General features: G+C 37.8%; 1 pseudogene; it reads left to right on the top strand.

Annotated features, from left to right (window-relative positions):
• Positions 1-14700: 14700 nt before the first annotated feature.
• On the top strand, positions 14701-16057 carry LOC121778909 (annotated as a pseudogene).
• Positions 16058-16640: the final 583 nt, after the last annotated feature.

Below are 16640 nucleotides of genomic sequence, written 5' to 3'. Positions count from 1 at the left end.
GCTCTAAGTTCAAAAATTATTTTTATTGTGGAAAACGGGGGAGACATGAATGGTCAGGACAATTGACATGGTACTTCTCGATCAGGCTTCAAATCTTCTCTTCGTCACTCAACCAGCTGGTTATTAGGATCCCTCGACATTTTGTCCTTATTTGCACTCTCTTTTTCTTCTCTTTTTGAGACTAGATGTAGACTCCTGGTCAGTTTACTTCTTCCTTTATTTCTTGACTTCATTTCTTTTTTCTTTTATCTTCTTTTTGGGACCAGGGTGTATGTTCCTGGTTGTTTTCTTCTTTTTCTTTTACTCTTTTTTTTTCTGGATAAGGTCGTATTTGCTCCTAATCAAATTTTTCTCTTTTCCTTCTGACTGGTTTCTGTGCCTTGTCTCTTGGTCAATTGCCCATGCCTCGTGCCCTTTCACCTACATGCTCCATGTGTTTTTTTATTTACAAAAGAAGGGTTATAAAGTGGTTGCTAAGGGTATGATTTTTTTTCTTCAAATGGAGGGTCTCCTACTGCCCTTAAGATCACTACTCGCAGTCACCTCACCCTAGGCATCATGTGGTAGCCATTCTTTGCTATTTTAAGTGTTTAGTACAAAAGTATTCTACTTTAGGCTTTTAACTCACCATTTTCAGAGGGCTTTCGCACTTGACTTCTAATTGGGTTTTTCTCTCATACTCGCATCTTCTAGACTAGCATGGATCTAAGAAAGGTGGTTTCTACTCTTGGTGTGTTTTATTTCCATCGATCATCTCTCCTTAAGATTGGATCAGTTGAGTTTTAAGCCCGTGTTTTAACACATATCCTAAAAAAAACTTAAACTAGGGACTGACTTGACACATGACAACGCATATATACAATTTTACTAGACATTATCTTCCCCCTCCCACTTCATCCTTGCTTGCCCTCAAGCGAGCTTAGTGAAATGGAAAACAGGATGGCCAGTATTATACACGTAAAAACACACCAGAAAACACATAACAAATGGAAAACATATTATATATTTAACTTCTCACACTTAGACTATGCAATAGGCTAAGTGGGAGAAGAATAACGAACATAGAGAACACATAGACAATGTAGAACAAAAACTAGATATGCAAAACATACTATGTCAACAAAAACTTCTCACACTTAGACTATGCAATAGGCTAAGTGAGAGAAGGTATAGGTCTCACGGACGTAAATCACAAAACAAAGACAAATTTTAATTATTCTAAATACATATAAACGTTGTAAACCCCTTCTTCTCACACTTATACTATGGAATAGGCTAAGTGTTATGCAATGGGGGTATACTCAAGTTAAACACAACCTAAAAAAACATGTACTAACACAGAAACAACACAACTAAAAAAACTAAGTTTACTGAAAAATAAAAAGAAAGCTAACTGGTCAGTTGGTAGGGTCGGTCATCTTCTCCTCTGGATCCTCCTTGATTTGGAGCCTTGTGTAGTTTTCTTCTCGGGTTCGGTTCGAAACCAAGCCGGAACCGCAAAAAACCGGCGGTTCGAAAGCCATGAAAAAACGCTGGAAAACCGCTGGTTCGGAACCGAAACCGGTGGTTTGGAACCGGAACCGGAACCGCAAAACACCCTCACGGTTCGGTTTCGGTTCGACAATTTCCAAAATCGGAACCGTGGGCACCTCTAGGATGGATGAAGTGCCAAATAGTAATACGATTGATAATTTCCAATATACACTATAATGTTATACGTGTAAAAGTAAGTAAAAAAAATCAAATACCGAAAAATGTGGTGGAGATATGGTTACATTATTGGAAGCATGGGCTATTTATTGTCCATTAATTAAGAGGAGCAAATCTTAAATTTTAAGCGGAAAAGCTCTAAGTGGAGTTGCTTTGCGCATGGTTAGCGAAAACTTGGCTTCTTTATGGTCCGGATGATCCTTGTCGTTCTCAAGTTTCCAGTCAAAATTATGAACCAAAACCGCGGTGGTCATCTGCAGAATCCAGGTTGCCAAGGGCATTCCGGGGCATATTCTCCGGCCCGCCCCGAAGGGTATGAGCTAGAAATGGTGGGTGACTATCTGCGTCCCTTTTGGAATCACCATTCACCTCTTGATCTGCTTCTGACATCCGGGGAACCGCAAGAGGCCCTGGCGGGTGATAACAAAAGGTTTCTTTGATCACTGCCTGCAGATACGGGAGGCACGCGATGTCGCCTCCCGGATTTGCCCATTCTCTCCGACTACGCTCTTTATCTCTTGTTTTAGCTTTTTGAGTTTTTCCGGGTTGAATAGTAGCTCAGTCATGATCCACTCGACCACGTTTGAGTTGGTCTCTATTCCTCCCATGATTAATTCCTATAGTTATATAGAATTAAAAAAAAAAGTAGACCAAATTAATGAAAATAGAACTTACGAAAAGTAAAAAAGGGAATTCTTGTGTGGTGAAGTTGTAGTGGTTTGTTTCCTTAGGCGATATCGATGATTGCCTCGAGCAGATCCTGCTTCTTGTTATTGGGGTTGTTCCTTCTGTGGTCCAACCTGTGGTTAACAAAATCACGGAATCTGTCCAAGAGTTTACCCAAGCTTAACTCAGCCTTGCGCTGGATCCTAGGGATTAAGAATGGGGAAGAAGTCGGCGATATTGGGAGCAGCTAAGGATAAAGTATCTTCCATGATCTTCTTCAACTCCATGGTGGTGTCTGGGGAGGTGATGGAGAAGATGGTGGTGAGCAAGAGGTTGAGGTTGGCCATGAACACTGCGTCGTGGATGTCGACCACGTCCCCGCGGTCGCAGTGGCTCCGGACGCGATCCACGAGCTGCTGCAGCATCTCCTGGCGGAGGGCCTCGCTTCCCTCGAGGCATCGCTCCGAGAACATAATCTCCCTGCACATCTTGCGCTTGTCGCGCCACTCCTTCCCGGACGGACCGAAGGTCACAGAGAAATTGCTGAAGTCGCATACGTTCATTGCGTGGGGGACGGTCAGGCCGGAGAAGACCTGCCCAGGGCGTTGGAGGAAGCCACCACCGTGTACACGCTGCCTACGCGGATCGACATCATATGGCCGTACGTTTTTGCGAGCTGTCTCAGTGTTTCAGTCGGATCTTTACCTAGTTGGTGAATGTTTCCGATGATCGGGAGGGGTCTGGGTCCCGGCGGGAGCCGTGGCGGTGGCCCCCGCAAAAATACAAACCACCTTAAACCCAACAACACCACACCCATGGCAACACCAATCAAAAGGCAATCCATTTTCAAATGCTTTTTCTTCTCTAATATGCCCCCTTTTATACTACTAATATTTTTATAGTTTAATATAATAAAAGTACTAAAATAAAAAAATATACTACAACATAGGACCTGGAATCAAATTTGATTTTATTTAATTAATGGTCACGCGGTATATACGTAGTTTATGACTATTTCAATTTCGTCCCGAGGATAGGATGAATAATAAAATACTGACGTGGCTGGAGAAAATTGGAGGTGGATTATCCACTACTGTAAATGCTCCACAGTTTGGAAATGCATAACTCCTTCTCTAGAATTAAAAAAATGTCACATTTAGGTACATGATTTTCTAAATACAATTACTTCAAGAATTTTTCCCAAAATTTATATACATCAAGAGATATTGATTTCACTTCATCAAGAGAAAGACATGTGGGTTGGTACACAGTTGTTTAGTGAAATAAATTACCATTGAGTGGAGGTTGTGGACCAAATTTGTCACGACCACACTTTGCTAATGGTAGCAAAAACGGGAAATCTGTGACTAATAAGCGGAATTAACGAAACGAGGAAAGAACTCAAGGGACTTGCCGAAAGGCCAATCAATTGATACCACAAATTAGAAGCCAATTATTTGATTACAAGATCTCAAAATAGAATAATTCATCATATCAACTAAATCAGAGTTCGAAGGTGAGACTTTGAAATTCTCACTTAACAAAAGTACAGCGGAATAGGTCCTTATTAAACGACTTCGTGTATGAAGACACGAATCGTAGAGAAATCCACTTGATTACTTAATAGCATCGACTCCGATCAATATTCCTTCCTCTTGACGTTCAACCTGCACATTTATAAATACATGCAGGGCTGAGTACAAGAGTACTCAGTGGACACGTGCCGAAAACAAAACATACATATATAAGTTGTCATCCATCAACAGTATCACACGATGGTTTTTCTTAAAAAGGCCCGAGCATACTAAATTCTTTTGTGATCTTAAAAGTCCGACTGCAGTCTAAGTCTTTGTGTATCCTGCCATGTCTGAGAATCTAGTGTACCGTGAAGGTGGGCCACCTTCAACAAGCACCCTCGCCGGCCAACCTCTCTCTAGGATGGCTCACAACGCTCGCACACGAAATTCCGAATAGGATTTGCGGTCCTATTGGGAACCGAATTCGTTACCCAAATTTGTTTTGGCATCGCCAAACTCTCGGCATATAGCCCTCACAGACAGGTCTCGAAAACAAATATTTTATGGCATGACAACAACTTTAAAATAAATCACATCTCCATTTTTGAGAAAGGATGATATTTCATAACTTCAAATTATTTACTTTATATCCACACTATAGTGTTGGATATTAAAAGAAAGCCCACCTGGTATGCTTATCCCTCAACTCAATTACTCGCTTTGGCCTCACTTGCCCTTGTGCAATTTATCCTTTGAAAATAAATAGCGTAACACGCTAATTAGTACTTGACTATTTCTCTTGAGAAAAGAATGCATGCATCATATTGGATAGCACCTATCTCTTAGTCTCGTCTTATAGGATTTTTCTTAAATCCTAACTCGGCTTCACTACTCTGCAGAATTTATTTATTCACTTTACTAACTTCGGAGAAATTCTATTTTCTCTAAAATAAATATTTGGGCACTTATTTAATAAAATATGGATTCTTGAAAAATACATTTCTTAAGATTTTTCTTAAGGCCGCCCATGGCGTCGCGGGGTGACGCCGGTCAGCCCTTCGCGTCTCCAACTTTAATATTTCCAATCACCGGGAACTTGATAATTTGTTCGGAAAAAAATTTATTTAATTGAGCTTTGACTCAATATTTTTCCATCTTTGAAAACTTAGTAATTTATTCAGAAATTAATTAATTGAGCTCCAACTCAACCCTTAAATTAATTCCAATCAAACATCAATAAATCTCGGCCCAATTATCAATTTGAAGCAACACGCTTCTTCAATTAAAATTATAGTCCAAATCCTCCACTAATTAAATGGCCCAACCCATTAATTTGCTTACTGTCCCAACTAAAATTAAAAGGACTTAGCCCAAACTCCCTTTTAATACACTTGGCCCATAGCCAAAAACCACCCAAATACTACTCCCTCCTGTATCGAGACTTCACTTCTTCCCAAACACTCTTTTCTTCTTCATCCAATTGAAATCCCCAAATGGAGAAGAACAGCACCACGCCTCCCTCTCACGCCTCTCTCTATTCTCCGGCGACCGGAGAAATCGCTGATTCCCTTGCGTCGCCGGCGATCTTTCCATCTATTTTTCCCATTTAAATCCCTAAAATTTTAGTGAAGGAACAACGATTTCCTCTCTTCTTCTCCGACGGCTCAGCGCCGTCGCACCATACCGAATCCGGGCGGTCCAGCAGCCGTTGTGGAGTCCTCAGTCTCTGCTTCGTGCGGACAGTCAATCGGGAAGGCAGCGGCTCCGGCGGATTCACAGCGCCGCCGCTACTTTCGTCGCCTCCTTGCGAGCCCGTCGTCATCCGATCATCACCGACAACCTCTCTTCTTAAGCTAAGTTTTTCCTCCCTCCATTACTTAGTTCAACCCGTGAGTATTATTCATCAAGGTTATGTGATTTGGGAATCTCGATGTTTGAGTTTCATAGTGAGTGCTACTGTTTCCTGGTTGATGTGAGAGTCCTATGGAGAATTCTATGTTCTTGAGCTATCTATTTGTCTATATGATGCAAGGAGGGTGTCGAGGGAATTACCTTGATTTGAATTGGTTTGATTGTTGTTCTAAACTTGGCGTCACTTCGGCTCCTTTCCACCACCCTTCCTTGCTCCTCTGCCCCGAGCTTGCCGCACTCCTTGTGACGATTCAATGTTCGAACAGTGGGGAGGAATGGGCGGTGGAGGGCAGCTTATATAGTGCCTTCTCTCTTGGCCGTTTGTGACTGAAATTCTTGGGAACAAGGCCTCCCAAATTGGCTGCCAGCTTGCTCCCTTTTGAGCCTTATGAATATGGTGATTATGCCATATTGGTGAAAATTTTGGGGCTGCCTCTCTTGGCTGCCGGATTGGTCTCGATTGAGGAGAAGGGGAATCTGACCCCTCTCTAACTTGGGCGTGTACAAAGGCACATTCCACTATGCTCCTTTGTTTGACTCCCACTTTGGTGTAACTGGGGTGTGTGACAAAGGCTGATTTCACAGCCTAGAGGGCAGTCTTTTGGCTGACCAATCAGCCTGCAATCTCCTCAATACCATTCGAGCTTTTCCCCCTCCCTTTCCTTCCTTACAAGTCCATTTTCTAACCCCATTTTGTGTTGGTTTGCAGGTCTAGGGGCTGCCAAAAACTTGGAGTCCTATGGTGCGAAAACCGAGAGACAAGAGGGAAGAAGAGGATAGTAGGAGTTAGCTAGTATGCTACTTGTCTCTTTGCAAAAAAAAAGTATCATTGCTAGTGTGTAGTGATGGAATCTTCGAAGTGAAAATATTGCATCCCAAAATTGTTATGCCACATGGCGAAATTCTTATATGTATAGTCCTTTTCCAAATGTGACTACATGGAATCTTTGAAGTGAAAATATTGCATCCCAAAATTGTTATGCCACATGGCGAAATTGTTATATGTATAGTCATTTTCCAAATGTGACTACATGGAATCTTCGAATTGAAAATATTGCATCCCAAAATTGTTATGCCACATGGCGAAATTCTTATATGTATAGTCCTTTTCCAAATGTACTCATACTACTTGTAATTCCATCATCCTTGTATATTTTGTACTCTTCAACTTGCTTATTAAATCAAAGTATAACCTCCACTTTTACTCTTTGCATTAATTTTCCTTGTACTTCGTTTCTTTCAAAATCGATACACTTTATTCCAACGTCGGGAATTACAACAGAAAATCCTACGTTCACACGCCTTCTAAACAAGAATTAATTAACTTGATTATTTAAAAGAAGAGAACGAAATTCCGGGCGTCACAAAATTGGTGAATGTAATGGAGTTAATTAACAAGGAATTTTGTCACCCATGCCCTGTCCTATACGGCAAAATCGGTATATTATTAATTATCAGGCAAAAATATTTGTTGATACTATATTCACCCTTCTTCTTATACAAATATTGTCATATTTTCTTTTTCGTCCGTCTATAGAAATAGTCTATATCCAATGGCGGATACACGTTCATGAGCCCCTCCAAATTTTTTTAAAAAAAGTTTTCTACTTTATAAATTTCCTAAAACTTTTAGAAGGTAACTTATGCCCTCACCAGGTTAATGTTTTGATGTCTAAATTATTGGAGGTTTAATGGGAATGAGGGGCTGAAAAAAATATTGTAGGTATAAAAGCTTACAGTTACAATAATGGCCCCTAGAAGTTGTAGAAGATGCTAAGTTGGGGAGAAGTTGCTAAATTAATATAAGAGCATCCACTACGCGTCCCGCGCGTGGCTCGCGTTCCGTCCCGGAAGGACGGTTCCGCCGCGGGACGCGTTGCAACCCTCGTCCCGTCCCATAGCCCGCATCCGCGAGACAAGGGACGCGCCGGCCCGTCACGCGCCCGGGCGACGTGGCGCGCCCCCGATGCATGCATGACGCCCACTCGCTGGCCCGCGAGTGGGCGTCGTCACGGATGACGCAATAATTTATTTTTAAAAAAAAAAAACAATTTTTAAAAAAAAATCGAATTTTAATAAAAAAAAATTTTCAAACGGTTATGTTACCGTTAATTTTTTATTTTCTTTTTTTTTTAATTTTATTTATTTATTTACTCTATAAATAATCTTATTTCATACTCATTTCACACACAAACACACATCTATTCCTCTCTAGCACTCCAATTTCCATCTTAAATCAACTCAAACAAATGGATCCTTTTGAGCAAATGCGTCAATTAATGGAACAATCACTTGAAGAAGATCGACGACGAGAGGCGGAGGAAGCAGCGCCACCCCCACGACGCTCCCGGAAGTACATCAATCGGAACCGGGAGGAAGCCGCCGCACGGTTAGTACGCGACTACTTCTGCGATAACCCGATTTGGGAAGATACCTACTTCCGTCGCCGTTTCCGCATGAGTAAACCGCTATTTCTCCACATAGCGAATACTTTGGCGGCCCGGGAAGAGTTCTTCCGAGAAGGGTTCGACGCGGTCGGCCGTCCCAGCCGCACGACGCTGCAGAAATGTACTGCAGCCATCCGTCAGCTTGCGACTGGACAAACGGCCGACATATTCGACGAATACCTCCACATCGGAGACACCACTGGGCGCATGTGCTTGCTCAACTTCTGCAGAGGCGTCCGGGCAGCCTTCAGTGACGAATTTCTCCGGAGGCCAAGCACGGACGATTGTCAGTTCCTCCTCAACCTGCACGAACAAGTGCACGGATTCCCCGGGATGCTTGGCCGTGTCGATTGCATGCACTGGCAATGGAAGAATTGCCCGGTGGCTTGGAGGGGGTCCTACACGAGCGGCCACAAAGGCACCCACCCAACCGTTGTACTCGAGGCTGTTGCCGACTACCGGCTTTGGATCTGGCACGCGTACTTCAGGGTCCCTGGCTCGAACAACGACGTAAACGTGCTCCACCAATCCGATCTCTTTACCAAAGTTTTGGATGGTAAAGCGTCGGCCATAAACTTCGTCGCCAACAACCGGCTGTATAAAATGGGGTACTATCTCGCCGACGGCATCTACCCGAAGTGGCCGACCTTTGTGAAGACGTGCGGCAGGCCTGCGAACCCAAAGCAGGCTCTTTTTGCGCAGAAGCAGGAGGCTGCGCGCAAGGATGTGGAGAGGGCGTTCGGGGTTCTCCAAGCACGCTTCAACATCATCAAAGCCCCGGCTCGTTCCTGGTTCATGGAGAGCATGGTCGACATCATGTATACGTGCATAATCTTGCACAACATGATTGTCCGAGTCGAAGGACCCGATGCGCGAAATTGGTTCGACCCCGAATCTCTCGGAAGCTCAACCGCAAGTAGTCTGCCGCGAAGTGGAGCGCATCCGTCTATACAAGAACGATTGGCTATTCGGGCAAGGACACGCGACTTTAGCGCCCACACCCTACTCCAAGATGATCTAATTGAGCACATTTGGGAAAACTTTGGCGGAGAAGATTAAATTATGTCATTTTTTTATTTTTTTAGAATTTTAATTATGTCTTTTTTTTAAGTTTAAGTTGTAATGTTGTTTTAATTTTAATGAATTGTGTTTGTTTAAATTTAATTGGGTTGTAAAAAAAATAAAAAATGACATTGAATGAATAGTAATTAAGGGATGGAATAAGGGACGGTTAAGGGACGGAGCGTTGCAGGTTCCGTCCCTTAGTTAAGGGATGGAGGAAAAAATGACAGTGGGGCCCTCAAATAGTGGTCAAATAGTAGTTAAGGGACGGTTTAAGGGACGGTATAGAGACAGCGTAGTGGATGGTCTAATACTAATAAAATTGGAAAAGTCAATCCCTATTCCTATATGAACTGCAATTATTATTAGTTGTTGTATAAAAATACACCCTTTGTCGTATAAAAATATGTGCAATGGATATGATATGAGAATTAAGACAAAATTGGTAAAGTAAGAGAAAAAAGAAGAATGGTATGGTAAAGTAAGATAGAGGGGGAGAATGTTAGTTAAAGTAAAGTTAGTGGATAGTTGGACCTACATTATTTAATTGATAACTTTTCAAAAATGGAATGCACATATTTTTGTGGGACGGACGAAAATGGAATACACATATTTTTATGGGACGGACGAAGAAAAAATTCCCTACTCAAGGAATACCAAGGTGACAATCCTATTTGGTACTACCTCTATCCCATAATAGATGTCACATTTTTCTTTTTAGTTTGTCCCACAAAAGATGTCACATTTCCTTTTTTGGAAAAAGTTCCCTCTTACATTATTATAAATATACTATTCTCTCTCCATCTAACACACAAAATAACATCTTCAAAAATCCCGTGTCATTTTTTAAGTGTGCCATCTATTATGGGACGGACGGAGTATGTCTTACCAATAAATGTTTAACAAATGTAAATATATATAGCATAATTCCAAATAGATATATAAACAATGAAAACACTAAAATTATATAGAAAGTTTCACCATATTCCATATGTAATAAATACATATATACAAGCAATAATATATACCAAAGTGTTTAATTTTTCTATATATGTATATATTAAATTTTTTTTACAATTATTATCAAAGGCATCGTACTGCTTACATATAAATGGAGAATAATATCACGTCATCTATATATACCAAAAAAAATTCTAGACAAATATAAAGTGTAATTACTTATAACATTAATTTTTGTTTGCATTGAATATTATATATCAAATTAACAATATATGTAAGTATACGTATAAATTAAATAACTATATAAATAATGCTAGTGTAAATTAAATTAACCACATGAATAATTCTACTATATAATTAATTTAATTTATAAGCTATATATTAGTGTTATTCATATTGTTAATAAAATTTATACACTATATAATCATTCATATTGTAATTGAATTTTATAATATTCAATGTTAACAAAAATTAAAATTATAATTACATTTTTTTATGTATTTAGATTTTTTTGTATGTATAAAGAGAAAAAGATAATCTCTTTATATCTTAAAATGGGTGATGTGATTATTTTTCTACATTTACGTGTAAGATAATTTTGTTAATAATTATGGAGAAGATTAAATATTGAATTACATAGAATAATGAATCACTCTTGTATATAGATATATTATATGTATGTATCTATTGTATTTTGTTATACATGGAATATGGAGAAATTTTCTATATAAATTAATAGTGTTGTTATATTTAGAGAGTTTCCATTGTATATATATCTAGTTGGAAGTGTGCTATATATATTTCCACTTGTTAAATATGATTTTTAAAATTCTAAGTTATAAAAATGTCTACATACATATATACTTAATTTCATCGTGTCATCATCCAAAGAAATCTATACTAATCTAAAGTGACAGTTTAATGAAAAGACAATTTTATCCTTTTTGGAGGGAAAATGTGAAGCTATTTTGTTTACCCTTTTGGTCATTTTGAGAAATGACAACTATTGGACAGAAAAGAGGCAGCTCCTATTGAGTCTGCACATTTTGTTTACCCTTTTACTTTTCAAAGAAGATTAAACATCTATATAAAACACACCATTAATTGAATCTGCGCATTTGTGGACTAATTTTCTAATTTTTTTTTTTGATTGCAGCATAGCAGAGCTCTTTGAATTCGGCGACAGCTCCGACAACGAGTGAGGACGGCGGCAAAGCTGAGGGATGAGGGGTGGCGGCTGCAAGGCAGTGGTTGGCCGAGTGAAAGTAAGGTATCCGGAGCGAGAGAGATGGGGAGGAGATGTGAGAAGACGAAAAAGAAGAGGAAGGAGAGAGAGAAGAATGACGACGGTGGCGGCTACCAGGCAACCACGTCGTCCATCTCCAGATTAATTCAAATATCCAATCTTTACCCGCAGGGGAAGAAGAAAAGGAGTGGAAAGAGAAAGAGAGAAGCTGACGCCGATCACGCCGCTGTGCAAGCGGGGCAGCGAGGCTGCGCTGTAGGTGAGGCGGCGATGCAGCTGGCGGGTGAGGCGGCGAGACGGCTGGTGAGTGTGGCTAGGGTTGCAGAACCAAAAACTCCTCCCAGTGAGGCTGGCATCTGGCGTTCAAGGGAGAGATGGAGAAAGATTGAGGCGCAACATTCATCTAGGGTTTAAAGGAATAGTTATTGTATATAATTGGGCTTTAATTTAAGCTTTAATTGTATGATATGGAGTAGTTTAGATTTTATAAATTTTATGTAGTGGAGTAGTATAGAATTTATATTTAATGTTTTTTAATTTAAATCGAATTTAATAGTTGCAAGCAAAGTTGCAACTTGCAACCATATTCAAAAGGCTACAATAAAAAAACATTTGCAACCAAAGTTTTAATATGCTGCGATAATTATTTGATCTTTCTCACAAATATCAGCATAGATCATATAGTCTGTGTTTCTATACCCAAAAACATCGGGTGCTGCATCCCATATTAGTTTTATTTTTTATTTTTATTTTTTATTTTTTTTATTTTTTTAGTATTTTCATTATGAAAAATGATAAACTTTTTCGATCTCAAATTTGTGGAGTACTATGCTTCTTTTAATCATATTTGCATTGAACATTATATATATTGGTATCATTTTTTTGAAATAGTATTCTGCATGATTAAAATATTTGCCGAACGTATTTTAATTAAGTTTCTTTTAAAATCTCCCCGTTAATAATTGTGTTGATGTCATGAATTTAGCTCTTTTGCTTGACATCCAATCAATTTTAACCACATTAACCTCTTCCACTTTTTTAGTTGTAGTTTAATTACTTATTCTGATTCTTACAGCAATGACAATGAAAAATCAAAGTAGAAAGAATAGAGTGTGCAAATGAATATTCATGTGCGAAATCATGAAAATTTATCCCACATTCTTGCACTACAATATCCACTTTTATTTTATTGTGGTGATCGATGGTTATAGAGAAGATATTGGATTTTTCAATTGTATTGATTTTTACTTTAATTCTTATCCACTCAACTCATAAAGATAAATATTTATAAAATTCTGGACTTTACACGCAAGCAATGGGGGCGGACTATAGTCCAGACTATGTATAGTCTGGAATATAGTCCGTCATTGTGGGCACCTGGACTGTAGCCAGCCATTGCAGGCACCTGGATTACAGCTCGGAATATGATTTTCTAATTTTTTATTTATTTTTGTTTTTATTCACATTTTCCATTCTATAAATACACCATATTATCTTCATTTCTCACGTCTTCCAATCTCTTTCCCCAACTCACTTCCCATCGAAAATTTTTGTTCATGTAACCGTTGAAATTGTATATTTAGTATTGCACGTTGTATTTTTTTGACTTTTTAATAAAACGAAGTTTTCCATATTGTGGTCTTAAATTTATGTATATTGAAAATCTAAGTTGTGTTAGTAATTTTTTTTTCACAAATTACAAATATATTAAATTTTATTTTGAATAGGAAATTTTATTTTAGATTAGGACTAGAAGATCATTCTTCCTTTTTAATTAAAAAATACTCCATCTGTCCCCGATTAATTGTCACTCTTTGATCGGGCACGAGTTTTAAGAAATGTAAAGAAAAGTTTGTTAAAAAGTTAGTGGAATGTGGGACCCACTTTGTTTTATAATAAAATGTGAGTGAAATGATTTAGTGGAATGTGGGACCTACTTACCATTTACGGTAAAAATGAAGTGTGACAATTATTGAGGGACGGAATGATATGGAAAAGAGCGACAATTAATCGGGGACGGAGGGAGTATATAATTATAGTTTTTTAATTATATACAATTTATATTCATTAGCTGAAATTTTCTTTGGTCCGTGCATAGCACAGGTATTAAAAGACATTTTTTTAGTCATTGACAATTGTGTGTTGCAATTTCAAGATTAACGAGTCCATGAATGATTAAAGGTTTTAGTCTATACTGATGAGTAATTACACCATAAATACAAAATGTTTCACTAATATTTTAAATTTGTGAAAAAGTTTTAAGTTAGCATATATCAGACAGAAAGTTTGATTATTGTTTTTAAATTTCAATATTTTGAGTTATTCAGTTGGATTAGTATGAAATATAAATTTTACTTTTAGAGTATTCCCTCTGTCCTAACTAAGTTGAGTCAAAACTTTTGGGCACGACGGTTAAGAAATTGTGTTAAAAAGTAAGAGAGACAAATAAAGAAAGATAAAGAGAAAGTAAAGTAGATGATGGAATTAAATAAAAGTGACGGGATGTTTTTTTAGTCAAAAAAAGGAAACGACGCAACTTAGTTGGGACATCACAAAAAGAAAACTTAGTTGGGACGGAGGGAGTAGCATATTGTGATTGAGACGAGTTAGTGAAATGTGAAGTTCACTTACTAAAATAAAAGAGTAAAATGAGATCATTATATATGGACGAAGCGAAAAGGAAATAAAATTAAAATTCTTCACTGACAAAGGAAGTATTGCGGGCACCTAGACTATAATTTGATAGTTTTTTATTTAATTTTTGTTTTTATTCATAGTTTCCACTCTATAAATACACCATATTTTATCTTCATTTTTCATGTCTTCCAATCTCTTTCCCCAACTCACTTTCCGTCGGAGAAATTTGGCCATGTAACTGTTGAAATTGTATTTTTTAGTATTGCGCCTTATACTATTTCGAGCTAAAAAGAGGTGCTACAAAAATGGCGTCGAGCGTGAGAGAGGAGAAAGAGAGAAGGAACGCCACTTTTAGGATGAGGGTTTATTAATTTATGTATTCCATAATTTTTGGGCTTTATTATGGGTATTAATGTACTACTTGGGTATTATATTGAGATTTAAATATATATTTAATACTTAAAGGTTTCAATTTGGGTGTTTTGCTCGATTATGTCTTAAATTAGCCGGGATCCGTTCATGATACTATTACAACAATGGATGTACTGGTAAAACTTTTATATGGAAGTTTTTGTCAGCCGGGATCCGTTCTAAGGGTGATATTGTTTTAAACGTGGCATCCAGTGGCATAGCTTCTTTACTTTTGCCTGGAGGTAGAACAGTTCATTCTCGATTTAAGATTCCCATCATTGTTAATGAAGGTTCTATGTGCAATATAAAACCAGGGAGTGCACTTGCTGAACTGATTGTAAGAGCTAAGCTTATCATATGGGATGAAGCTCCGATAATTCATAAACATTGCGTACAAGCCGTGGATAGGACTTTCAGAGATATCATGCATGTATGTATTGAGCTTAGTACAGACAAACCCTTTGGCGGAAAAACAGTAGTTTTTGGTGGTGACTTTAGACAAATCTTAACAGTTGTTCCTAAGGGTAGTAGGCAAGATGTTGTGAATGCCGCTATTAACTCTTCATATCTTTGGAGGAATTGCACAGTTCTGAGGTTGACCAAAAACATGCGACTTTTGAGTGCTGCACCTTCTGATGAAGTTTCACGATTGAAGGAATTTTCTTCTTGGGTTGCTTCTATTGGAGATGGAGTTGTTGGTGGTCCAAATGATGGTGAAGTGACTATTGATCTTCCTTCTGACATTGTTTTGTCTAATTCTGGGGATCCTCTTAGAACAATTGTTTGAACGATATATCCGTCCTATATGAATCATGAAGAGTTGAGTAATTGTTTGCATGATCGTGCCATACTTGCTCCTACTTTAGAGGTTGTTGATGAGGTTAACCAATTCATGATGTCGTTGAATCAGTCTCAGGGTTGAGTTTATTTGAGTTCTGATAGATCTCTAACTCATATTTGACCTCAAATGGCTTAGCTGAGATACATTCTGTTGAATTTTTGAATAAGTTGAAGTGTTCAGGTACACCTAATCATGAATTGTTGTTGAAAGTTAGTACTCTTGTGATGTTGTTAAGGAATATAGATCACTCGAATGGATTGTGTAATGGCACTAGACTGGTAATTACGCGTTTGGGTGATTATGTTTTGGAGGGACAAGTATTGGGTGGCCATAATGTTGGTCATAAAGTTTTGATTCCCCGAATGTCTTTAATACCATCTGATCCAAGGTTGCCATTCAAATTCCAACGACGACAATTTCCTTTGGTTGTGTCGTATGCAATGACCATTAACAAAAGTCAAGGTCAATCTATGTCTCATGTTGGATTATTTTTACGAAAACCAGTGTTCAGTCATGGACAATTGTATGTTGCTATATCTAGAGTTACGAGTCGTGGAGCTCTCAAATTTTAGTTTGTGGAGATGAAGATGATAATAGAAGCGATGCTACTGTTAATGTTGTTTACAAAGAAGTTTTTCAAAACTTATGAACTATTGGTTGGTTTGATGTTGTTTTCTAATTTTTCTCTTTAATCTCTACTCAAATAACATGTTCTTTATTTGTGTATCTTATTCTAACTAACTTATACTCTTTGATCATTAGTCACACATCTCTTATTTGTCATTTATTTTACTCCACTTATTTATAATCATATTTATGTTTTTGTAAATCTTTATATTGTTTTTAATTCTTAGTTTCTATATTTCATTAAAATTTATATTCATTATTTAAAAATTATATGCCCCGTGGATAGCACGGGTGTAAATACTAGTTGTACTAGTATTTCACATCGAATGATTTTATTATCAAATATTTTTTAAATTTCTAATTATAAAAATTACTATAGCATATATAATTAATTTCTTCGTGTTATCATCCAAAGAAATCGTATTAGTATTTCACATCTAATGATTTTATTATTGAATTATTTTTTAATTTCTAATTAAAAAAATTGACTATATCATATGTACCTAATTTCTATCATCAAACGAAATAATTATAGTCATTCACTTATAATTATTTTATTATTAAATAATTCTTAAAATTCTAAATTATAAAAACGACTACATGCA

This window comes from Salvia splendens, chromosome 19 (genome assembly GCF_004379255.2).
Source record: "Salvia splendens isolate huo1 chromosome 19, SspV2, whole genome shotgun sequence".
Taxonomy (NCBI): Eukaryota; Viridiplantae; Streptophyta; class Magnoliopsida; order Lamiales; family Lamiaceae; genus Salvia; species Salvia splendens.
The sequence above is the reverse complement of the archived record's forward strand: the minus strand, read 5'-3'. Positions and strand labels throughout refer to the sequence as shown.